Raw genomic sequence first — 26,087 nt, 5'->3', positions numbered from 1 at the left:
CTTAAATGATAGATACGGAAATCGGAACACAGACGCTTCAAGCATAAAAATTGACTAAACGGAAGATATGCCTAGTATACTTGAGGAATTTATTGACACCCACCCATAGGTTTACGGTAAATGTCAGTTGAAAAACCTTTTCCATTTATACTACTATTAATATCCAAAAAAGACATACTATTTTTGTTATAATTCATTTGAAATTTGAAATTAGAATCCAAAGTGTTCAACCACATACAGAACTTCTCTAGGTCGCACACCCGTCCCTTTCCAAATCAAAAAAATATCAGTGATGGACTGTTTCCATAGGTATATTTTATCAGAGAACATAGTGTCTGAAAGGTATTTATCCTCAAATCACCCACATAAAGATCTTTCACTTTCCACTGCGACTGTTCCTGATGCCTTCAAACATGCCGTGGTCATACCACTCCTTAAGAAGCCTTCACTTGACCCTACCTGTCCTTCCAACTATCGACCCATCTCCCTCCTTCCCTTCCTCTCCAAGATACTTGAACGTGCCGTTTACTGCTGCTGTCTTGACTTTCTTTCATCTCAAACTGTTCTTGACCCGTTCCAATCTGGCTTTCGCACTCTTCATTCAACTGAAACTGCACTTACAAAAGTTTCCAACGACCTGTTACTGGCCAAATCCAAAGGTCTCTATTCTATCCTCATCCTTCTCGATCTATCCACCGCTTTTGACACTGTTGATCACAGCTTACTCCTTGATATGTTGTCTTCACTTGGATTCCAGGGCTCTGTTCTTTCCTGGTTCTCCTCATACCTCTCGCTTAGCAACTTTAGTGTACACTCTGGTGGATCCTCTTCCACTTCTATCCCACTACCAATCGGTGTACCCCAGGGTTCTGTTCTCGGTCCTCTCCTGTTCTCCATCTACACTTCTTCCCTTGGCTCTCTGATATCATCCCATGGCTTTCAATACCATCTCTACGCTGATGACTCCCAGATCTACCTCTCTATCCCCGAAATCTCAACCAGCATCCAGACCAATGTATCAGCCTGCCTATCTAATATTGCTGCCCGGATGTCTCAATGTCATCTGAAACTTAACATGGCCAAAACCGAGCTTCTCATCTTTCCCCCTAAACCCACCTCTCCTCTCGCCCCTTTCTCTATTTCCGTGGATGGCACTCTCATTCTCCCTGTCTCATCAGCTTGTAACCTTGGGGTCATCTTCAACTCCTCTTTCTCCTTCTCTGCTCACATTCAGCAGATTGCCAAAACCTGTTGTTTCTTTCTCTATAACATCAGCAAAATCCATCCCTTCCTCTCTGAGCACTCTACCAGAACCCTTATCCACACTCTTACCACCTCTCGCCTAGATTATTGCAACCTGCTTCTCACCAGCCTCCCACTTAGCCATCTCTCTCCTCTTCAATCAGTCCCAAACTCTGCTGCGCGACTCATTTTCCGCCAGAGTCACTATGCTCACATTAGCCCTCTCCTCAAGTCACTTCACTGGCTCCCTATCTGTTTCCGCATTCAATTCAAACTTCTTACTGACCTATAAGTGCATTCACTCTACCGCTCCCCAGTACCTCTCTACTCTTGTCTCTCCCTACACCCCCCCCCCTCGGGTACTCCGTTCTGTGGATAAATCTCTCGTCTGACCCCTTCTCCTCTACTGCTAATTCCAGACTCCGTTCCTTTTATCTCGCTGCACCTCATGCCTGGAATAGACTTCCCAAGCTTGTACGACTAACCCCGTCTTTGGCCGTTTTCAAATCCAGGCTAAAAGCCCACCTCTTTAACACTGCCTTTGACTCCTAACCACTACTCACTTGCCCCGTACCCTTTTATCCCCACCTCTTTAATTCCCTTACCTCTTAGTTGTTCTGTCTGTTTGTCTGTCCTATTTAGATTGTAAGCTCTTTGAGCAGGGACTGTCTTTTCATGTATGGTGCACAGCGCTGTGTATGCCTTGTAGCACTATAGAAATGATAAGTAATAGTAGTAGCATACCATCATGAATTGCTATAAAAGCCAGAGTAAGTATTTTGAATTTGATCCAAATTGGAAGCCAATACAATCTGCGAAATAAGGGAGTAACATGTCTCTACATCTAACCCTGTAAAGAAATTGAGCCACTGTATTTTGCAGGGCTTGTAGCCATTTTAGATTGGTTTGAGAAATGTTAGCATAGATGGCATTGCAATGATCTTATCGAGAACCTACATAGGTGTAGTAAAGTTTGCAAAGCTTCAGTATCTAAAAAATTGCAGATTGAGTGTAAATGACATAAGGTAAAAAAAAACCCGTCTTTAGAACTGTCAAAATATATTGAGAAAAAATTTAATATGAATTTAGAATGATGCCTAAGTAATGGAATGAATTAACTGGGGAGATCTGCTTACCAAAAAGAGTGGTAACTAGAAGAGGTGTACAGCTGTGATCACTGATCCAACAAACAGTAGCTTGATAAACTAATATAGAATATCATCAGCATAAGAAAAAGAAGTGGCTCAAAAACCCTGTGTGTGTATAAACAGTGAGGATAGAAGAGGTTAAAAGGGGTAGGGGAAAAATATTGATCCCTTTAGGACCCCACAGCTTACTGATCTAGATGATGAAAGATTTGAATTCCAGGTAACTTGATAGGACCTACTGCCTTAACAAGCTTAAATCATCTCAAGACTGTACTGGCAAAACCCTTAATTTCAATCTTGCTATTCAGCAGTTAATGATGAATCAAGGTAAAGGGTAAACTTAAGCCTAACATAACCATAACTATCTTTTCCTGTACTGGCAAAATCCCTAATTTCAATCTTGCTGTTTAGCAGTTGATGATGACTTAGGTATAACAGAACCACCACTGTATCTTTGCCTGTGGGGGTGCTTATTCCGATTCCATTTGTCATGGGCACCGGGGAATATTGAAAGAATGCCATGCATTTCTTATTCCTGGGCACAAATTTGGTAAGACTACAGAGCAATGGGCTCTAAAGGAGAAAAAGTGGGATTAATATTTCCCTAATAGCTGAAATCTTAGTCTGAACAAAATCTACAAACTAGTTGGCAGATAAGAAAACCAAGGGAATATTGAGGAGGAAAGGACAGCCTTGAAGAGTTGCTTAGGATGGTTATCAGCACAGCAAATAAGCGCACAAAAAATATTAAGATTTTGCTTTCCAATTTTCAGCTTAGTAGTAGCTACATCCTTCCTTCACAGTCATTTTGTTTCTGCAGCCAGGATCTGCCCACCAGGGGATGCACTATCCTCTCACATTGAAGATACATCTCCAACAACTTCTGCCCAGGCATATAGATAGCTGGATGGATGGTGGACGTGAGGATCACCTGGTCATCTGCCTGCCTGCCTGGTGCGAAGACAGCGGACCTCACGTGTCATCTAGACAAGATCTTAGATAGTGCTGACAAGCCAGCTGTCTTGGTACATGTGATACCAATGACATACGAAAAATTGGGAGGGAGGTTCTGGAAGTCAAATTTTGGCTCTTAAGTAGAAAGCTGACATCCAGATCCTCCAGGGTAACATTTTCAGAAATGCCCCCAGTTCCAGACAAAGGATCCAAAAGGTAGGCAGAGCCCCAAATTCTCAATGTGTGGTTGAGAAAATGGTGCAGGGATGAGGGATTTACATTTGTTAGGAACTGAGCAACATTCTGGGAAAGGGGGAGACTGTTCCGAAAGGATGGGCTCCACCTTAACCTGGATGGAACCAGGCTACTGGCGCTAACTTTTAAAAAAGAGATAGAGCAGCTTTTAAACTAGAATGGGGCGGGGGAGCCAACAGTCACCCAGGAGTGCATGCATGGTTCAGTGTGGTGTATCCTTGAAGGATACTATTGAAACAGGATATTTAGGAAATCCCAGTAGAGAGGTTTCAACAATGCTGAAAGCAAACCTTTGGAAATGCACAATGGCTACTATGGTAGTCTCATCTTAAGTGATTGTGGCACTGCCCTTTCTTCACAAGGTGACTTCTGAAGGCACTGCCTGAGAGGAGCAGACAAGACAGAAGGAAGAAGATCCGCTGAACATTGCACATTCTGCGATGATTTCTTCTGATCTTCTTCCCTGTAATGTTTCCTTTGCCAAAAAAGCGGCCACTGAGGTTTCTGGCTCTTGAGGACATTCTGCCATACTCATGAATTTTGCTGAGCAAATGGGCCCCAAACCAATGCAAACAATCCATGGCCTTCATTGTTGGCTATTTTCTGGCACAAGCTGGTCTAGGCCTAGACAGTGGTTGGGCTTGTGTCGCAAAAGGGTATAAAAATTTTAAGAAAATCTACTTTTTGGGTTGGAGGGTTTTATGAACTAAAGAAAATAAATTAAAGGACAACAGCATTGGTAGGACAAGAAGAGAAACTCAAAATGTTCTTGGAGAGCTTCATTTTTGTACCTTTTAGCAAAGCAAGAAAAAGAATGAGGGGGATTACTGCTCGTAGGAAAAGCTGTATAAACTCAGAACTTTACATTAGTTTTGAGCTCTGGAAGACCTGTTATGACCCAATGGTGTCAGACATTACCCACTTGTGTGCCGATTTAGGGGGGAAAGCTATCAATGTGGGCTACTGTTGTTATTTAACCATTAATCCCAGTTATTTGTAACTAGGTCTCATTGTATAAAATGGGACCTGTGCTAAAATAGCATGAGTTAATGGTAAACTATCCCCATCTTAAGTGTAGCCTATGATGATAACTTCCCCTTCAATCCTGCATGTCAATGGAGAAAAATCCCCTTAAAAACATAAATCATACTAAGAGTAAGATTTTTACTTACCTTTAAGTCAACCATTCACCTATGCCCCCCGAACACCATTTCCCTTCTGTTTCTGTACCTCTCAGTATCCAGCTTCTTCTTCTTCTCTCTTTCTCTTCCACACCAATGTGTCTCTCTCCTCCCAACTCTACCCAGCTTCTCGCCCTCTCTTCCCCCACCACCACCCGTTCCAGCATCTGACTCACCTTCCTTCCCTTTCTCCTTCCACTATAGGTTCAGTATTTGACTCAGCCTTGCCTCCAGCATCGCCCCACTCCTACAGCTCCAGCACCTCACCCCCTTCCCTCCAGCACCTCTCCCCCTTCCCTCCAACACCCCTCCCACGGGTCCAGCACCACTCCCCTTCCCTCCACCACTCATCTCATCCCATGGATCCAGAACCCAACCCTCTCACACTGGTCCAGAACCTGAATCTCCACCCACTGGTACAGCATCTCCTTCATCTCGGGGTCCAACACCCCTTCCCCTTCACCCCCACGGGTCCAGCACCTCTTCCACTTCCCTCCAGCTCCGACCTCCTCCCACTTGTCCAGCAACTCTCTCCTACCCTCCAGCATTCCTTTCCTCCCATGGGTCCAGCACCCCACCCTAGTTCCAGTGGTCCAGCAACACTCCCTTTTCATCCAGCACCCCCTCCTCCAATGGGTTCAGTACCTCCCCCTAGCCTCCAGCACCCCCTTCTTCCCATGGGTCAGCACCTCTCCCCCTTTCCTCCACCACCCACCTCCTCCTATAGGTCCAGCACCTCTCCCCCTTCCCTCCACTACCCACCCATTCTACAGGTCCAGCACCTCTACCCCTTCCATCCACTACCCACCCCTCCCAAGAAACCAGCACCTTTCTCCCCTTCCCTCCACCACCCACACCCTCCCATGGGACCAGCACCTCCCCTGTTCCCTCTACCACCCACCTAATTCCAAGGAACCAGCATCTCTCCGCCTTCCCTGCACCACCCACCTCCTCCCACGACACCAGCATCTCTCCGCCTTCACCACCCACCACCTCCCATGGGTCCAGCACCTCTCTCCCTTCCCTCCAGAACCCCTTTACTCCCAGGGGTCCAGCGCCTCTACCACCCCTCCTGTACCTCTCTCCCTTCCCTATAGCACACCCTCCTCCCACAGGTCCCACATCTCTCCCCTACAGCAGAACCCCCTCTTCCTAGGGGTTGTTAATATGTGTTCTAGCTTGAGACCTATCCACTGGAATGGTGGTGGGCCAAGCTACACAGCTTGGAACAGCTGAAAAGTACTAACTAGGCCCAATAACCTACTGATGGCCTTATAGCAGAGAGCTTGCAAAAGCAGAGCTGCTTGGTGAGTCTTAATGAAACCTGGTACAAGTTTCAAATTGAGTGTAACACTTAAGATGAGGAAATTAGAGATACAAATGATAAAAGTTTGGTTCTTAAGATGGAGAATGTGTTAGAGAAAATGGCTTCTGGTATCATAAGATATAAAAACACATGATCTCTGTCATAAGATCAGAAAAGAGGAAGTGAAAGTGTAAAAGTTGAAATTATTAAGCAATCTTTGGGAGGAGGGGCAGGTGGGCACCTGACCGGAGGTCATGACTCACAGATTAAGTAATATTAGAGAAAAAAAATCCCTCTCCATAGACTTGTATTGGGACCAAAGACTATAAAAGAGATGAGAATTAGACAGATTTTTGGAAGATTCCCCTACGCTTTCTTGACGGCGAAGCTCTGGCCAGTTGGTCCCAAAACCTGCCTGCTGAATGTATTTGATTACAACCTGACTTGGTAAGAATTAAAGAATATTTCTATAACTAAACTATTTCTGTCTTCATTTCAACTTAGTCTTTATCTTCTACCTGTCCTACAACACCCACAGGGAAAAGCTTTCTTCACTGAAGCTGTTTTATAGCTCTTTTCTAGATTTAATGTGGGAACATAAATGGCCAAAGATTCACTTAGATCCAAATAGACAGAAAGCTGTGGTCATGGGAATTAGATTTGAACTGCGCCTTCTGATGCCTCCCCAACAGCGATACCCATGGGAAAGGGTGTCGCTGGAATTCAGGGAGGCGGTCCGCAAGATCGTAGAAGAACAAACCCCATGTACACCTCCGTGTGGAAGGATCCCACGGGGGTCTATAGAGGGGTAGATTAAAAACAGGGTCCAGCATCTCACCCCCTTCCCTCCAACAACCCCCTCCCTCCCACGGGTCCAGCACCTCACCCTCTTTCCTCCAACGCCCTTCTTCCCTCCACCACCCACCTCCTTCCATGGGACCAGCACCTCTCCCCCTTCCCTCCACCACACACCCTCCCATGGGACCCCCTTCCCTCCACCACACACACACTCCCATGGGACCAGCACCTCTCCCCCTTCCCTCCACCACCCACCTCCTTCCACTGGTCAAGCACCTCTCCTCTTTCCCTCCACCACCCACCTCCTCCCATGGGACCAGCAGCACCTCTCCCCCTTCCCTTCACCACCCCCTCCCTCCCTCCCACGGAACCACCATCTCTCCCCGTTCCCTCCACCACCACCCCCTCCCTCCCACAGAACCGCCACCTCTCCCCCTTCCCTCCACCACCTCCCATGGGACCACCACCTCTCCCCCTTCCCTCCACCGCCCATGGGACCAGCACCTCTCCCCTTCCCTCCACCACCCAAGGGACCAGCATCTCTCCCCCTGCCCTCCATCACCACCCCCTCCCATGAGACCAGCATATCTCCCCTTCCCTCCAACACCCACCTCCTCCCACGGGACCAGCACCTCTCCCCCTTCCCTCCAACACCCCCCCCCCCACAGATACAACTCACCCCCTTCCCAACAACCCCCCTCCTCCCACAAGTCCAGCAACTTACCCCTTTATTTCCAACCCCCCCCCCTCCTCCCACAGATCCAGCACCTCTCCTACTTCCCTCCAGCACCTCCTCCTCTCACGGGTCCAGCACCGCCTCCTTACCTCCAGCATCCCCGTCCTCCCACAGGTCAGCACCGCCCCCTTACCTTCAACACCCCCATCCTCCCACGGGTCAGCACCTCTCTCCCTTCCCTCCAAATCTCCCTCCGCCCATGGGTCCAGCACCTCACCTTCTTCCTCCTGTGTGTCCAGCACCCTTTTAGCACTTGGTTGCTAAAAAATATTCATATATTACAAAGAGCATGTGCTCATATTCTTCACTGCGCACACTAAAGCTGTGTGGCCCAAGAAAAGTACAACTATCCAAACAGATGGAACTTGCAAAACTGTACAGTCTTGTAAAGCACAGAAGCATGGCCAGGCAAGTTCCAAAAATGTGATGCTGCTATGCTGAAGGAATTTGCCCACAGCATCTGAAACAGGAAGTGGAATATAAGAACTATGCAGGAGGGGAGGGGAGGGGGAGAGTACTGGATTTTGGTTTATTGCATTTTATATACCACCCTTCTGGGAGCAGAACAAGACCCATTTACAATCAAATGAAAAATGGAAAGAAATACCATTAGTAATAAAAATAGTAAAGAATACATATATTCAAGGGTAAAAAAACAAGCAAATCAATTGTACTAGATTAATCTGTTCAGTCGGTCTCTTTCAGCTAGTGCCAGACTGAACGCCTTCCAAAATAGGTGGGTTTTTAAGACTACTATGGTTGAAAGGATGAACAACAATTCTGGGGGGATGAAATAAAGCATACGATGGGATGGAACTGCAGCAGGGGAAGAAAAGAGTGCTGCAGTTGACCTGGGGTTCAGGGGGAATTATAGTGGGGTTGGGCTTCAGATGAATAAAGATCAGCACTTCATGTTCCATTGAATTTTCAATGGGGCACAGCTTGTGGAAACCAAACACTGCTGGAATCATTCTAGTCTTCTGTCACAGTGATGTCTTTAACGTTTCAAGAATTCATTATGACCCATGTTCTTTCTAAACTAGTAGATGATTGCCCCTTGGTAGTCTAACAGATAACTCCCTTCCTCCATATTTCCTCTGCCTGAAGTGAAGTACAACTGCATCACTCCACTAGATCCCTGAATGAGTACATCTTTGGCTTCCTGTAAAGTCTGTCAATTAGTAAAGCACACCACAATCTTCTTATACATAGGCACATAAGAAGCTATGCAAGGTCACTATATGCTACATTTATGTCTGTTATCTTTCCTGGAAGAACAGGTAGCTATACAAGAAAAAGAGTCTAGAGGAAAAAAAAAGCCAAGGTTGGTGAACGGTTTGCTGCAAGTGGAGTATCGCAAAAAGCTGAGGTCATGCCCTAGTATTAAAGCTAAGTCAGTAAGAGAAATTGTAAAGTATAAAACAAGGAAAATGAAGATAAAGTACTAGAACAACATAAAGAAAGAAAAAAAAAAGACAGTAAAATAGACAATGAAGGAAAAAATTATGAAGAAAAATGGGGAAATAAAATCAGAGACACAGAAAAGATGGAAAAATGTTTATTTTCTGTCAGTTTGAATTTACTATACAATTTTCATCCAGTATTACACAAATTTTTCTTGTGTTGCAGTCAGTTACGTAAAGCTTGCCATTAAAATATTCTTGGATGCAGACAGGATGGTATATCACTCAAAATCAAATGACAGGCAAGGAAGACCTGAAAATATTATGCTATATAGTGCACCAATGAACTATTACAGCAAAAATGTAATAATCTTGAAAAACTAATTATGCCTTATCTGATAAACTCTAGTTCCTTGAGTCCTGCCAGACCAGTGCGGATCAGTGAGGAATATACCCACCCTGCAGGAGACAGCAGAGCAAAATCCTGCTCCAACCACTATAACCTGTCAATATATATATATATATATATATATATATATATATATATATATATATATATATATATATATATATATATATATCATATATATCAATATATATAAATGGCGAGTGTTGTACTCACTCGCAAATGCGCAGTAGAGACCCTCTCTGCCCCGCCCCGTGTCAATACGTGATGATGGGGGCAGAACAGAGAGGGTCTCTACTGCGCATTTGCGAGGGACATCGCCGTCGCTAACGCTCCCCCCACCCGGAGTCGCTGCCGTCACCCACCTTCCAACCGGTCGGGCCCTCGCTCCGCTATTGAAACAGTGAGGGCAGGCAGCACACAGCTCTGCTGAGCTGCAGTCGGCCTTAACTTCTTCTTCTCTGCCTGTGTCCCGCCCTCGACGATGTTACGTCACACGAGGGCGGGACACAGGCAGAGAAGAAGAAGGAAGGCCACGGCAGCTCACCAGCAGAGCTTTGTGCTGCGTACCCTCGCTGTTTCAATAGCGGAGCGAGGGCCCGACCGGTTGGAAGGTGGGTGACGGCAGCGACTCCGGGTGGGGGGAGCGTTAGCGACGGCGGTGTCCCTCGCAAATGCGCAGTAGAGACCCTCTCTGCCCCGCCCCGCGTCAATACGTGATGATGGGGGCGGAACAGAGAGGGTCTCTACTGCGCATTTGCGAGGGACATCGCCGTCGCTAACGCTCCCCCCACCCGGAGTCGCTGCCGTCACCCACCTTCCAACCGGTCGGGCCCTCGCTCCGCTATTGAAACAGTGAGGGCAGGCAGCACACAGCTCTGCTGAGCTGCAGTCGGCCTTAACTTCTTCTTCTCTGCCTGTGTCCCGCCCTCGACGATGTTACGTCACACGAGGGCGGGACACAGGCAGAGAAGAAGAAGGAAGGCCACGGCAGCTCACCAGCAGAGCTTTGTGCTGCGTACCCTCGCTGTTTCAATAGCGGAGCGAGGGCCCGACCGGGTGGAAGGTGGGTGGCGGCAGCGACTCCGGGTGGGGGGAGCGTTAGCGACGGCGGTGTCCCTCGCAAATGCGCAGTAGAGACCCTCTCTGCCCCGCCCCCGCGTCAATACGTGATGACGAGGGCGGAACAGAGAGGGTCTCTACTGCGCATTTGCGAGGGACACCGCCGTCGCTAACGCTCCCCCCACCCGGAGTCGCTGCCGTCACCCACCTTCCAACCGGTCGGGCCCTCGCTCCGCTATTGAAACAGTGAGGGCAGGCAGCACACAGCTCTGCTGAGCTGCAGTCGGCCTTAACTTCTTCTTCTCTGCCTGTGTCCCGCCCTCGACGATGTTACGTCACACGAGGGCGGGACACAGGCAGAGAAGAAGAAGGAAGGCCACGGCAGCTCACCAGCAGAGCTTTGTGCTGCGTACCCTCGCTGTTTCAATAGCGGAGCGAGGGCCCGACCGGGTGGAAGGTGGGTGGCGATGGCTCCGGGGGGGGGGGCAACTCGGAGGGGGAGCGGCAAACTCAGCGGCGGGGGGGGGCCTTTCAACCCCCCCCCTTCCTATACTAGCCCGTTTTTACGGGCTCAACGGCTAGTATATATATATATATTTTTTTTTTTTTAATCAAGCTGTCTTCATTAGAGTATTTGCTTCTTATACTACTTCTAAAGTGTTTACCGTCATATACCAATGCATTCCCCCTTTTTTCACTAAGTTGGGCAACCCATGGTTATCTCTCTCTCTCTCTCTCTCTCTCTCTCACTACTCCCCAGATTTCTTTGGCAGTCTCCTGAACTGGTCTGGCAGAATTCATGGAATGACAATTATCAGGTAAGTCATAACTGTACTTTCCTCTTCATCCACGCCAAACCAGAGGGATGTACAAAAGCCTTCTTCATCTGGAGCTGGGGGAGTCCACCGCTGCCACTAGAAATGCTGCTCCAAAGGCAGCTTGCTTTCTGGATCTCAGGTATAGTCTATAACGTTACAAAATAGGGATGAAGAGATGTTAATATCATTGCTCTACAGTTATATTTCAGCAAAACTGACCTATACTCAACCCATGAGGCTGTCTGGACCCTGGTTGTGTATTATCTTCAAGTCCTTTGCAAATTTGTACATCCCACTGGTCTGGCATGGATGAAAATTAAAGTACAATTATGTCTCACCTGATAACTGTCATTCCTTGATTCCTGTAACACAACATGGCAGACGGTCTGCAAGATCCAATGTGAGTAGTAAAGAAGAGCACATCATATGTAATTGCAGACGGTCTGCAATTACACATAGTCTGCTCTTCTTTGCTACCCACATTCCCCAAGTCCTGCCAGACCAGATCAGGAAACTGCCCAAGAAATGGCGGGGGGGGGGGGGGGTATTGGGAGTGACAGAGGGAGATACCACAGGTTCCACAACTTACTGAAAAATGGGGGAATACATCAATATATGAGCTTAAACATTGAGCAATATGTAATAAAAGATGCAAAAGCTCAGTTATGGAGACAGCTTTATTTAAAAAAAACTAGTAAAAAAGGCCTGTTTCTGACATAAATGAAATGGGCACTAGCAAGGTTTTCCTCGGAGTGTGTATGTTTGAGAGACTGTGTGAGAGAGAGAGAGAGAGAGAGTGAATGTGCGAGTGTGTGTGTGTATGACAGAGAGAGAGTGAGACTGGGTGCGAGTGTGTCTGTGAGAGAGTGTGTGTGTGAGATTGAGAGTGTGTGCCAGGAGCCCCCCCCCCTCCCTCCCAGTTCCAGTGTCCCCCCTCTCCCTCCCAGTTCGTGTCTCCCCTCCATCTGTGTTCCAGGGTCGTCGTCCCCCCTCCCTCCGAGTTGAAGGGTCGTTATTCCCCTCCCTTCCTCCGAGTTCCAGGGTCGTCGTCCCCCGCCCTTGTGGAAACAGGAAATGAGGGCGGGACCACAGCTGAGAGAGAGAAGGCCCGAGCCTGCACCCGTTTTACCACTGCTGCCCGCCGCCGTAACCCTGACTTAGTAAGTGAAGATGACTTTAAAAAATTGGAGGAAGGGAGACTGGGACTCGAAGGGAGGGATGACGACACCCTCATGCATGTGACATCGCGTTCCTTTGCCTGGCAACTATGCAGCGTGCCCTTCCCTCTCACTGTTCCGCCCTCGACATCATCACGTTTTGACGCGAGGGCAGAACAGAGAGAGAGATGGTGACAGACTGACGAACCTTATGAACGCTTCACTTCAAGTGTGCCATGGACAGCTTCAGAACATTGGAGGTGCAAATTATTATAGTAGATATATATATAGCTTATAGTGAATGGAGCAGAAATTTACTCTGCTTCCTCCTGCTGCAGGAAAAGTATTTTCCTCACTGATCTGAACTGGTCTGGCAGGAGTCAAGGAACTACAGTGACCTAAAATAAACTACTGTATTTTTCCTGGGTGTCATTCTCTGTTGCCAGCATATCAGGGAGAGCTAGTGGATCTAGGGCTGGGGGGATAAGTGTGACAAATACTCCTACATATCTGATGAGCCATACACTCTTGTTCCTGGGTTAATCTGAGGGAAGGGGGTGGGAGGATTGGGAAGGGAATGCGAGATACTAGACACCTGGGAGGGGTTAGGAAACGAAAGGAGAGATGCTGGATACTTGGGTGGGGGTAGGCAAGGGGGGAGATCCTGGGTAACTCATAGGAGCAAGAGAAGGGCAGATGCTGGACACATGGGAGGGGAAGGAAGGGGAAGTGCTGGACGTTGCAGGAGGGGGGTGCGTACAAGGCTGAAAGTTCATGTAGGGCATTAGATAGCCTTGAGCGGACCCTCTCTTTACCAGCTTTACCAGCCACCTTCCTTGCTGAGACCAGGAAGGAGAATATATCCCTCACTGCTCTGGATTGGACTGGCACGGATTAAGTAATATATCTGCCCTGTGTTTTAAAAATGGTCACAGATTTGAAATTTTAAATGATTTTGTTCTAAATGGGGCCCTACACATGCTAATGACAATATTTGCTTTCTCTTCCTCACCACAGTGGAATTTCATCTGCCACAAAACTGATCATGGAGACACACATTTGACAAGAAGGCTCCCGACAGACTCAGCAGAGGGTAAAGGAGAGAAGGCTGAGAGATAAATAGTATCTAAAAGACAGCCACCAAATTTCCAGAAATAAAATATCTCCTGTGAAAGAGCACAAGCCTGATTAACATTCAGGGAGCTTATCAAGATATCCACCTTTTCAGAGGCTATGGTGAATGTTATTTTCCTATGCAGATTTTAAGTATATTGACCATTCCAATGCCTACCCCCCTCCCCGTTTACAAAGCTGTATGGCAATGCTGACACAGCCCAGTCACTTTGAATGGGTTGTGTTAGCACTGCCGCATGTCTATGTAAATGGGGGGGGGGGGGAGGGCTAGTCAGCTAAAGAGTTACTTGGTGAGATCCTTATGGGTGAAAACTGACCCTTTGGCAGCTAGTTTTAGTGTGGCAAAAAAAAAAAAGGGAGACAGGCTAAGGAAAGAAAATACACGCATAGGTTTTATTTTCAAATCTACATGTGCAAGCTGACCCATAGAAATTGTAGGTACAAGGTGAATACTTACTGTGCATATCTTGTGGCTATTTTCAGTAATGAAACTACCTGTATAATGTTCTTCTGAAAGCTAACTGCAAGACACACATGTACAAGTTCCTGCAACTGTGTGGGTTCTTCAAAACTGATGCTATAAAATAAATTACAATTAGACAGAACGTGGGCCCCTTCCTCTGGTTACCTCACTCCCCAAGTAGCTTGAATCCCTCCTTAAGCTTGATCTCCTTTCCACTTTGCTCCCTGAGAAGTTCAATCCCAGTGGACATCCCCTGCTTTCTTTTTCTCTCCCTTCCTCACCCCACCACAGTTTTCTCTACATCTCTCTCTCAAATCCCTCCTTGGGTACACACATCCTCTTAGCTCCCTCTCCACACAAACATCCATAGCTCTTCTCATACTTTCCCCCCAGCCCATACACCCCTCCTGTACTCAACCACACCCATCCCCTTAGTTCATCTAAGGCCCCTCTCCCCACATACCACATGTAGCTCTTTCAATCCTACCCCTGCCCTCACCAGATGTATATCCAGTGGTGTGCTGGAGCCGGCTCTAAAGAGCCGGCTGTTAAATTGTTTTAAGATCTTGCGAGCCGGTTGTTCTAGCATGGCGAGCCGGCTCCAGTAAATGAGGTAAGCATGGCAGGAGAGTGCCACAGGCCATGCTTACCCCACTTACCTCACCTCCCACAGCCCTCATTTGCCTGCGCCCGCCCCGCGCCGCCTGGGAGGTTTAAATCTTTTATTTACCTCCGTTGCAGCGGCCGCGTCATTGAAAGCCCTGCCCATCTCTAGCCTTCCCTTCGTGAGTTCGTTCCCTCAGAGTCCTGCCTCCTTCTGACGTCATTTCCTCTTTCCGCGAGTGTGGGACTCTGAGGGAACGAACTCATGAAGGGAAGGCTAGAGACGGGCAGGGCTTTCAATGATGCGGCTGCTACGACGGAGGTAAATAAAAAAAGATTTAAACCACACAGGGTGACACTGTGGCAGGAACAAAAGGGGATGTTGGGGGGAGAAGAGGGCGAGCAGGTGGATATGAATGAGAGGGGAGGATGGGGCAAAGGAGAATCGCTGGACATGGATGGGAGCGGGAGAGGAGGGCGAAGGAGAATCACTGGACATAGATGGGAGGGGAGGGCGGGGGCAAAGGAGAATCGCTGAACATGGATGAGAGGGGAGGGCGGGGACAAAGGAGAATCGCTGGACATGGATGGGAGCAGGAAGGGAGGGAGGGTGAAGGAGAATTGCTGGACATGGATGGGAGGGGGAGGGCAGGGGCGTGAGGAGAATCACTGGGTATGGATGGATGGAGGGGGCAGGGTAGAGAAGAGAATTGCTGGATATGGAGGGGGGGAGGAGAATTGCTGGATATGGATGGGTGGATGGAGGGGAGGGCAGGGGAGAGGGTTGCTGGACAAGGACGGATGGAGGGGAAGGCAGGGGAGAGGACAGGAGGGTTGCTGGACATGGACGGATGGAGGGGAGGAGAGGAGAGGGGAGAGGACAGGAGGGTTGCTGGACATGGACAGATGGAGGGAGGGCAGGGGGGAGGACAGGAGGGTTGCTGGACGTGGATGGACAGAGGGGCAAGGACAGGAGGGTTGCTGGACATGGACAGACAGAAGGGAGGGCAGGGGAGAGGAGGGTTGCTGGACACGGACGGATGGAGGGCAGGGGAGAGGAAGGGAGGGTTGCTGGACACGGACGGAAGGAGGGGAGGGCAAGGGAGAGGAGAGGAGGGTTCCTGGACATGGACGGATGGAAGGGAGGGCAGGGGAGAGGAGAGGAGGGTTGCTGGACATGGACAGATGGAGGGGAGGGCAGGGGAGAGAGGAGGGCTGCTGGACATGGATGGATGGATGGAGGGGAGGGAAGAGAGAGGAAGTGAGATGAATATGAATGGAGGAGAGAATAGAGAAATGCTGGACATGGATGGAGGGAGAGAGAAAAAATGCTGGATATGGATGGAGGAGAGGGAAGGGAGAGGGAGAGAAGAAATGCTGGACATGGATGGAGAGGAGGGAAGAGAGAGGAAGGAGATGAGGTGAGGGAAAAGGAAGAGAGCAGAAAAACTGCACATGGATGGAGAAAATAGGCAGAAGCTGGACCCACTGGACAGTCAAGTCTGCGGAGGACCCAGCTTTTACTAATGGATGTAGGGCAAAAAATGAAGAAGAAAGGAGGAAAGTAAAGGAATAAATGGAAAGGAAACCCTGGAAATGGAGTTAAGAGGACACATAGCAGCAGAATCAGATATTGGGCCAGCATGATCAGAAAAACAAAGTCACCAGACAGCAAAGGTATAAAAAATCATATTATTTTCATTATAGTGTTTGGAAAATGTCCACTTTGAGAATCAGGTGCTCAACATTAAAAGTTTATATTTATTTACTTATTTATGGCATTTTATCCCACATTAAACATGAATTAGATTGGAACCTGGGAGCATTTAATTTTTTTTTCCTGGAGAGAGTAATGCATTGCCCCCCGCCCTCCCCCAGGCTCTCTCCCCGGCTATAGCCAGTTCTGCAATTGTTGTTTTTTTTTTTTTTTGGGGGGGGGGGTCTCTCCCCGGCTATAGCCAGTTCTGCAATTTATTTTTTTTTGGGGGGGGGGCGCAGAGGTGGACCAGGAAGAGAGCATGTCGTTGAACACTTACCAAGCAAAAAAAACAGCACAAAGGGCCTTTAAAAACAAAAGGGAACACAGTTTTTTCATTAAAAAAATCCTTTAATAGTGAACTTTGATTGAAGAAAGACCCGACACGGGCCGTGTTTCGGTGCAACCGCACCTGCTTCAGGGGTCTGCATTAAACATATTACAGTAAACAATCAAAAAAATAATAATAATAACACAATCAACTAGATGAATATATAAATAAATATATAAATAAAATCACTTTGATAGGAACTAAGAATATAAATGAAACAAAATAGATAAAAGATCTAGATACATACATAAAATAAAATATGTATTTCAAACTTGTACCCACTCATTAACAAAGAAATAAGGCAAATATAAATTATGTTTGTTAAAAAAAATTTCATATGTAAGACAATATATTTCATTTGATAGTAAGAACACATGCAAATAAACTTAGATCAAAAGAAAGTGTGTCTAAGGAAAAAATTAGATACACATATAAAAATTATATATATACTGTATACATATATATATAGATATAGATATAGATATATATATAGATATATATAATCAATGAAGAACAGAAATGATAAGAAAATAACTCACCACACCAATGACAAAGGATCAAAGTGTTTTTATTTATATATTCATCTAGTTGATTGTGTTATTATTTTTTTTTTATTGTTTACTGTAATATGTTTAATGCAGACCCCTGAAGCAGGTGCGGTAGCACCAAAACACAGCCCGTGTCGGATCTTTCTTCAATCAAAGTTCACTATTAAAGGATTTTTTAATGAAAAAACTGTTTCCTTTTGTTTTTAAAGGCCCTTTGTGCTGTTTTTTTGCTTGGTCTTCTTTTTCTGTACTTGGTTCCCTCTCTTTGTCACATTATGTTGAACATTTACCAGCACACCACTCTGCATACCCCACCATAGTTTTGAACACCACCCCACCCCATAACTCGCAGCTCTCTCTCAAACTCATCCCCTCAACGTATACTCTCCCCATAGTTTTCAGTAAATCCCCTCAATACACGTCCTCATCCCTCTCCTTGTTGCCCCCTCCCCCCCCACAGCAGTATCCTCAGCTTGTCTTCCTTCCCTTATCCTCCCCATTCCAGCACACAACACAGGCAAGAAGCTCTTTTCCCACCCAACCACATGGTACTTATAGTGTGCACACCCTCTTCTTAGACATCTCCAGCTTATCCTCCATCTTTCCTATCTCTCCCCTCCTGCACTTTTCAGCACAAAACAGGAGGAAAGTATCTGCATGCCGCACTAGCTCTGACTGCAGAAGAATATGACCCTCACAGGATACCACAGAGTCCTGCAGTTCATATTCTGAAGTCAGAGCTAGCGCAGCAAAGGAGGACCACGAGGCATCTGATTTACAGGACACTGCCCATCTGTAATACCTCCGCTTCTCATCCAGTTTGGGCCACTCAGCTGGGTCGGAAAAAGGGGAGGAGAATTTTTGTTAACAAGAGGTTTAATTTATTTGTTACATTTGCACCCCGGGCTTTCCCACTCATAGCAGGTTCAATGCGGCTTACATAGTAGTAGGAATACAAAGTATAGTACAGAGAGAGCAGGCTAAGCTTGGCTTCTAGACCTCCTTTAATTACACCTTAACAAAAATGTTGTGCTCCTAGGCACCAAGGTCTTTGCCCTGACATGTTCCCAAAAGGATCAACTTGTACTATGGAAAGGTATTGTCTCTCATTCTCAGCGAAACAACAGGAGACTGTCTCCAGCTCACTGCTCATGATTTATACATTGATTTCAAGAGCCACAACAGGGGAAAGAAAATGGGATATGGGACTTCATATACCGCCTTTCTGTGGTTTTTGCAACTACATTCAAAGCGGTTTACATAGTATATACTTATTTGTACCTGGGGCAATGGAGGGTTAACTGAGTTGCCCAGAGTCACAGTTCCCCAGGATCAAAGTCTGCTGCACTAACCACTAGGCTAATCCTCCACACAGAACGGGGTGGATCACAAGGGCCATAGCCCTACCAATATTTTGCATAGCATCAGAGATCCTAACTTACCCAGTTCCAGGCTGGAGATTTGGGGCTAGTCCTGGATTTCTGGCCACCGCAAACAGGTACGTTATCAGGGGCATTTTCAAAAGAGATGGGTGTCCTTCTCTGAGGGTCGCCCAAATCGGCATAATCGAAAGCCAATTTTGGGCGTCCTCAACTGCAGTCCGTCGCAGGGACAACCAAAGTTCACAGGGGCGTGTCGGAGGCGTAGCAAAGGTGGGCGTCCTCGGCCAATAATGGAAAAAAGAAGGGCGTCCCTGACAAGCACTTAGTCAACTTTACTTGGTCCATTTTTTTTCACGTCCAAGCCTCAAAAAGGTGCCCAAACTGACCTGATGACCACCGGAGGGAATCGGGGATGACCTCCCCTTACTCCCCCAGTGGTCACCAACCCCCTCCCACCCTAAAAAAAAAAATTTTTTTAATGTTTTGCTAGCCTCAAATGTCATACCCAGCTCCATGACAGCAGTATGCAGGTCCCTGGAGCAGTTTTAGTGGGTGCAGTGCACTTCAGGCTGGCAGACCCAGGCCCATCCCCCCCCCCCCCCCACCTGTTACACTTGTGCTGGTAAATGTGAGCCCTTCAAAACCACCCGAAACCCACTGTACCCACATGTAGGTGCCCCACTTCACCCCTTAGGGCTATGGTAGTGTACAGTTGTGGGGAGTGGGTTTTGGGGGGTGTTGGGGGGCTCAGCACCCAAGGTACGGGAGCTATGCACCTGGGAGCAATTTGTGAAGCCCACTGCAGTGCCCCCTAGGGTGCCCGGTTGGTGTCCTGGCATGTCAGGGAGACCAGTGCACTACGAATGCTGGCTCCTTCCATGACCAAATGCCTTGGATTTGGTCATTTTTGAGATGGGCATCCTCAGTTTCCATTATCGCCGAAAACCGGGGACAACCATCTCTAAGGTTGCCCACCACAACATTTAGGTCGACCATCTCTAAGGTCGACCTAAATGTTGAGATTTGGGCGTCCCCGACCGTATTATCAAAACGAAAGATGGACCCCCATCTTGTTTCGATAATAGCAGTTTCCCCGCCCCTTCGCCGGGACGTCCTTAGAGATGGGCGTCCCTGTTCGATTATGCCCTCCACAGGACCTGCAGCACCAATTCAATGGGCAAGATCAAGCACTACAAACCCCAAACTGCTTTGGGATGTAAATGCAAAACCAGGGCAGTCCCAAAATCTCCAGACTCGAACTGGGTAACTTGCCAGCTATTATCAGCAACCATACTGCTTGGGGCTCAGCTGGAGATATATTTGTCCCCTTGTTCCCTCCAAATAGGGTTACCATACTTGTGGAGACAAATTGTGAACACAAAAAAATAAACTCCCACCACACCGTAACCTTGACCCCCCAAGAAAGACAGATTCTATAAGCAGTGAAAATACTGGTAAAAATAACCAAATACAAAAGTAGAAAGGATGTACATTTCCAAAAAATGTAAACATCCATTAGCAGCATATCCCCCCTTCATCCATGTCCATTCTTTACCCTTTCCCCCATGTACGTCCCCCTCACCAATCATTTTTTCCAGCCCTCCCTCCTTCCTCCCCCCACCCACACAAGACTCCATCCACAGGGTGCCCTCCCCAAACTTACTTAACATGCTGTGGTGGTCTAATGGTGGCCTCTTTGAGGCAGGAATGAACCCCACTCTTTCCTGACTTTGCTCACTGCCTAGTGTCTTCAAGTGGTAGCCTTGCAAGACTTCCACCACTTGAAGTCTCGACAGCCATTTTGAAGCAGCAGCAGGCAGAAAAGAGTGGGGGGTCTTCAGGGTCATCAGCACCGTGGTTTCCCAAAGAATTGGGGGGGGGGTAGGTTTTAGTAGTGGCTGCAAGTTTCCAATGGCTGCAGGTGGTGGGTTTTGGGCACCTGCACCAGTAGGTTAAACTTGGAGTGATGCTTTGTACCAGGGGCGTATCTGCGTGGGGCCACAGGGGCCTGGGCCCCCGCAGATTTCGCCCTGGTCCCCCCTCCCACCCTCCCGTTTCTTACTTTTGCGCCGAGGTCCGCTTCCTCCTGGGCCTTTAAAACTATTTCTTCAGCTGGCGGGGGACCCCAACCCCCGCCAGCCAACCCGAGGTGACGTCTTTCAAGTTCTTCGTCCGCCGTGGCCGACGTGCTGGAGTTGAGCAACTGAATCCAGTTCGGAGTCTGACGTCATGCGACGTTCGGCGATGTCAGACTCCAAACTGGATTCAGCCGCTCAACTCCAGCACGTCGGCCACGGCGGACGAAGAACTTGAAAGACGTCACCTCGGGTTGGCTGGCGGTGGCGGGGGTTGGGGTCCCCCGCCAGCTGAAGAAATAGTTTTAAAGGCCCAGGAGGAAGCGGACCTCGGCGCAAAAGAAACTGCAATGGGGGAGGGCTGGCAGCGGGAGGGGGGTGGAGAGTCGTTGGTGCTGGTGGGGGGGTCCGGTAATGGCGGCGGGAGGGGGGGGAGTTAAATGTGCCCCCTCCCTCTGGCTCTGGCCCCCCCCCTACCGCCGGAGACCAGATATGCCTCTGCTTTGTACATCTGAAGTCTCAGTCCTGCTCCAAATTTGACAAATAGGCGAGTTACGGGGTCATCAGAACTATCGCCCGCTCTCCGCACACTATTTTTGGGCGTGAAAATGTTTTACTATCTGGCAAACCTGGATTTTTTCCTGTCTCGAAGAGGGCACCACACTAGACTACCATGATGCATTAAGGTACATTTCGGGGAAGGCAGTGGCACCATGGCTCCAACCAAAAATATTTTCCGCTACCCCTAACAATTCTTTCATCAAACTTAAACCCTCCTACTTCAAACAAATAATTCTGCCTGCTTGTACTTTATACTGCGTGCATGTACTCCTAACAGGGAAACTGAATGCTATCGTATTCAAAAATGAAACTTTACTAATAAAGGTTTAAGACTGGTATCATGGAGCAACAGATTTTACACCTTTTGTTATTTCAATCGTTGCAGCAGAGGTTCAGGCCAGAGAGGCGGGCCCGCAACCTGTGGGCGGAAGTGTAAGAAAAAAAAGAGACAGAAAAGCCTTAAGTAAACAGAAAAATCAAAGCCCCTAGCTTATCTTACCCTGACCACGTTACTTTAGTCGGCTAGCCAGTTGCAGCAGTGCCTTCCTGCTTAATGTCTCCTCAAGTGTGTGCAGTGTGTTGCTCTTTGGGGAGGGACAGCTCGGAGCTAAAGGGGCGGAGCGCTCAGCTTCAGAGCAAACAGGAAACTGCTGCTAAAGCCCTCAGATTAAGGGGGGGGTTACTGCTAGTTACAACTTTCTTTCACAGCCTGTGAGAGCGAGAATGAAAGAGAGGTGGGGCTGCTGACTACACGCTGAAGTTGTGTGTAACTGTATGTGTGCCTTCTTTAAGCTACGTTTTGAGAAGAGATCAAACCCTAGCTGTATTATGTGAAAAGGCAGGCTGAATGTATATATTTTTTTTCTTGTAGCATAGCCTTCTTTTTTTTTTTCTTTACCTGTCAAGATTCATCGGTTAAATGAGTAGTCCACTTTTAAAGGTAATCAATAGAAATAAAACAAAACAAAACATGGAAAAGAAAATAAGATGATACCTTTTTTATTGGACATAACTTAATACTACTACTACTACTTATAATTTCTAAAGCGCTATTAGACGTACGCAGCGCTGTACACTTGAACATGAAGAGACAGTCCCTGCTCAACAGAGTTTACAATCTAATTTGGACAGACAAACAGGACAAACAAGAGATAAGGGGATATTAAAGTGAGGATGATAAAATAAGGTTCTGAACAAGTGAATAAGGGTTAGGAGTTAAAAGCAGCATCAAAAAGTTGGACGTTTAGCTTAGATTTGAAGACGGCCAGAGATGGAGCTTGACGTACTACTGGCTCAGGAAGTCTATTCCAGGCATATGGTACAGCAAGATAAAAGGAACCGAGTCTGGAGTTAGCAGTGGAGGAGAAGGGAGCACATAGAAATTTACCCAGTGAACGGAGTTCCCGGGGAGGAATGTAGGGAGCAGTGGCATACCTAGGGTAGTTGACACCCGGGGCCGGTCATTTTTTAACACCCCCCCCCCCCAAATCCAGTACTAAGCATGCCGAGAATACAAAACACTCAGGACCTATAGAGCAATTCTACCATACCATAAGCAGTCATTTCTACGAGTCACACAAGGAAAAGGAAAGCATCTTAAACACTACAGTGAGCATTAGAACATCAATTCACCTATTGTAAAACGAAACCAGACAGAATAGTACAGATCGTAGATCCTGCACAGTCAATGCCAACTGAAAGCCATGTCTTTTTCACAAACACAGATACACCCTAATCCACTATAGAATAAGTAATCATAAACTTTCTATTTAGACAAAAATTAAACTGAACCCCAATGCCAGACTCTGCATACAATGCAACACCACAGAAACAGAAACTGTCCCCTAGTACTGTGCAAAATATAAAGACAGCAGATGTAAATTTGAAAAAAACTAACAAGTACCAATCACCACTTTACAAATTAACAAATAGAAATAAAATAAATATAGAAAGTAAAATAATACCATTTTATTGGACTAATACATTTAGCTTTCAGAGGCCAAAACCTCCGTCCTCGGGTCAGTACAGTATAGTGCTGTTACAGTATCCTATCCTGACCTGAGGAAGGGGGTTTTGTTCTCCGAAAGTTAGTCAAAATGTATTAAAATTAGTCCAATAAAAAGATTACCTTATTTACATGTTCTATTATAAACATTTAACACATCTACAATACTTTATCCTAAAGCAAAAAAAATAAAAAAAATATATTTTATTTACAGTTTGTTGTCTCTGGTTTCTGCTTTCCTCATCTTCTTTTCACCGTCTTCCTTCCATCCAGCATCTGTCTTCACTCTCTCTCTCTCTCTGCCATCCAGTGTCTGCCCTCTCTGCCGTCCCTTCCATCCACTGCCTGCCCTTTCTCTCTGCCCCTTCAATCCACCATTTGCCCTCCCTCTCCCATCCATCCAGGGTCTGCCCTCCCTCTCGCTCCCCCTTCCATCTAGGATCTGTCCCCTCTCTCTCTCTGCCCCTTTTTTCAGCCCCCTTCTCCCCTCTGAACACCCCCACCCCAGTCCCCTTCTCCCCTCCCCTTCTCCTGTCTGAGACCCCCACCCCAGTCCCCTTCTCTCCTCTGAACACCCCCACCCCAGTCCCCTTCTCCCCTCCCCTTCTCCCCTCTGAGATCCCCGCCCCAGTCCCCTTCTCCCCTCCCCTTCCCTTCTCCCCTCTGAGATCCCCACCCCAGTCCCCTTCTCCCCTCCCCTGTCTGAGACCCCCACCCCAGTCCCCTTCTCCCCTCCCCTTCTCCCCTCCCCTTCTCCCCTCTGAGATCCCCACCCCAGTCCCCTTCTCCCCTCCCCTGTCTGAGACCCCCACCCCTGTCCCTTTCTCCCCTCTGAACACCCCCACCCGAGTCCCTTTCGCCCCTCTCCTTCCCCACCTCAGTCCCGTTAAAACCGGCGAAGCAGCGTCGCAGGCAGCGCCTCGTGCCCTGCTTGTAAAAAAAAAAAAAATCAAATCTCCTTCCTTCTCCTCGTCTTGACGTCGACTCGGGCCTTCCAATCAAATTGATTGGAAGGCCCGAGTCGACGTCAAGACGAGGAGGAGAAGGAAGGAGATTTGATTTTTTTTTTTTTTACAAGCAGGGCACGAGGAGCTGCCTGCGACGCTGCTTCGCCGTTTTTTTTAATGTGCAGCGCCGCGGGAACGGCCACAGGAGGCGGCGGGAGCGGAGCACCCCCCACCCACTGGCACCCGGGGCGGACCGCCCCCACCGCCCCCCCCCCCCCTTGGTACGCCACTGGTAGGGAGACATGAGAGTGGAGCGGTACTGAGGAGCTGCAGAGTGAATGAATGCAGAGCTGCCAAGAGGTCCCAATTTTTCTGAGGGAGATTTTAGTACACACCCACAGCCCCACCCCACATTGCATTGGCTCTGCCCACTCTACATGGCACAGTTCAAACCCACAGCCATTTCAGTTGTATGGCCATTTACTTTTTCTAATTGTGTTGCGCCCAGTCTGTTGATTCTGCTTTCCTTTATTTTCACTTAACTCTTTTGCCAGGGTTTCCTGGCCATTTGTCATTTTTCTCTCCTTTTTCTTTGCTTTCTTCAATATTTTTCGGCCTCTCTCTGTCCATATTTAATTCATTCTTACTATCCATGCTTTAATTCCCTTCTTTTTATTTCAACTACCTATGACTTTTCATCTTTTCCTCACCCTTGTTCTCCCCGTGCCCCTTCCTCTTATTCTCCAGTCTTTCAGTACACCCCTTTTCCATCCAGCAGCTCTCCTCTTTCTATCCCCATCCTTCCAGTGTCTCTCCTCCATTCTTTCTGCATCCTTCCATCCAGCATCTCCTCTTTCTCCCTAACCTTCCACCCAGCGTCTTTCCTCTTTCTCTCCCCATCCTTCCACCCATCTACCCTCTCTCCTGATCCTTCCATCTAATGTCTCTCTCCCCCTCCTTCTAGCCAATGTCTCTCTATCTCTCTACCCTTTTCTGTTCAGTGTCCCTTCTCTCTCCACATCCTTCCAGTCTCTCTCCTTTCTCTCTGCATCCTTTCATCCCTCATTCTCTCCCTATCCTCCCATCCAGTGTCTTTCTCTCCCCATCCTTCCATCTGTCTTCCACCTCTCCCGAACCTTCCATCCAGTGTCTCTCTCTCTCTATCTATCTCCATCTTTCCATCCAGTGTCTCTCTCTGTCTACCCTTTTACATTTATCATTTCCCCCCCCCCTTTCTCCCCATCCTTATCATCAGCAGCTTCTCTCTTTCTCCAGCCCTTCTCCATCTCCCCCCCCCCCCCACTCTCTCTATCTTACCTCCTGCCTCCCGCTCCTCCTTCCACCAGATCTTTGTTTCTTGGCCACTGCTGCTTCTCCTGTTGAGCAGCAGCAACCGCTACAAAAAGAAAAAAAGCTAATTAAACAAACCAAAAATGTTTTTAAAAAGCAAGCGTGGCACCGCAGGCAGCCTTCAGGCATTGGCTGTCGGCTTTGCAGCCACTCCTCTCTCCTCTCACAGTCCCCGGAGGAGCGCACTGTAGCAGGAAGTCGATCTCAGCTTCCTGCTCCAGGGGCAGTGATGTGAGAGGAGCGGCTGCAGAGCCGACAGCCAATGCCTGAAGGCTGCCTGCGGTGCCGCGCCTAGGAGCCAACTTTTCAAAATGATTGAGGGTGCTGAAAATTTTTTTTTTTACAGGTGGTGCATTCCCCTTCCCCTCCCCTCGTCCCCCTCCCTCTCCCCTGTCCACCTCCCTTCGAGTTCCAGGCCCCCCTCTCTCTCTCCTTTCCCTCCCCCTCCCTCCCAGTTCCAGGGTCC

The 26,087-nt window shown here is 47.8% G+C and overlaps 1 protein-coding gene across 2 annotated transcripts in view; it reads right to left on the bottom strand.

The window, feature by feature from the left end:
• Positions 1 to 21,942, bottom strand: part of MGMT (O-6-methylguanine-DNA methyltransferase) — a 580,807-nt gene extending 558,865 nt beyond the window's left edge. Inside the window, exon 1 of one of the 2 annotated variants that reach the window (XM_030202962.1) lies at positions 21,819 to 21,942. The gene's annotated coding sequence lies outside the window, so the exon portion shown is untranslated. The remainder of the gene's footprint in view (positions 1 to 21,818) is intronic. The other variant, XM_030202963.1, reaches the window with a different exon arrangement.
• Between the last annotated feature and the right edge of the window lie 4,145 nt (positions 21,943 to 26,087).

Source organism: Microcaecilia unicolor, chromosome 5, assembly GCF_901765095.1.
Source record: "Microcaecilia unicolor chromosome 5, aMicUni1.1, whole genome shotgun sequence".
NCBI classification, from domain to species: Eukaryota; Metazoa; Chordata; class Amphibia; order Gymnophiona; family Siphonopidae; genus Microcaecilia; species Microcaecilia unicolor.
The sequence above is the reverse complement of the archived record's forward strand: the minus strand, read 5'-3'. Positions and strand labels throughout refer to the sequence as shown.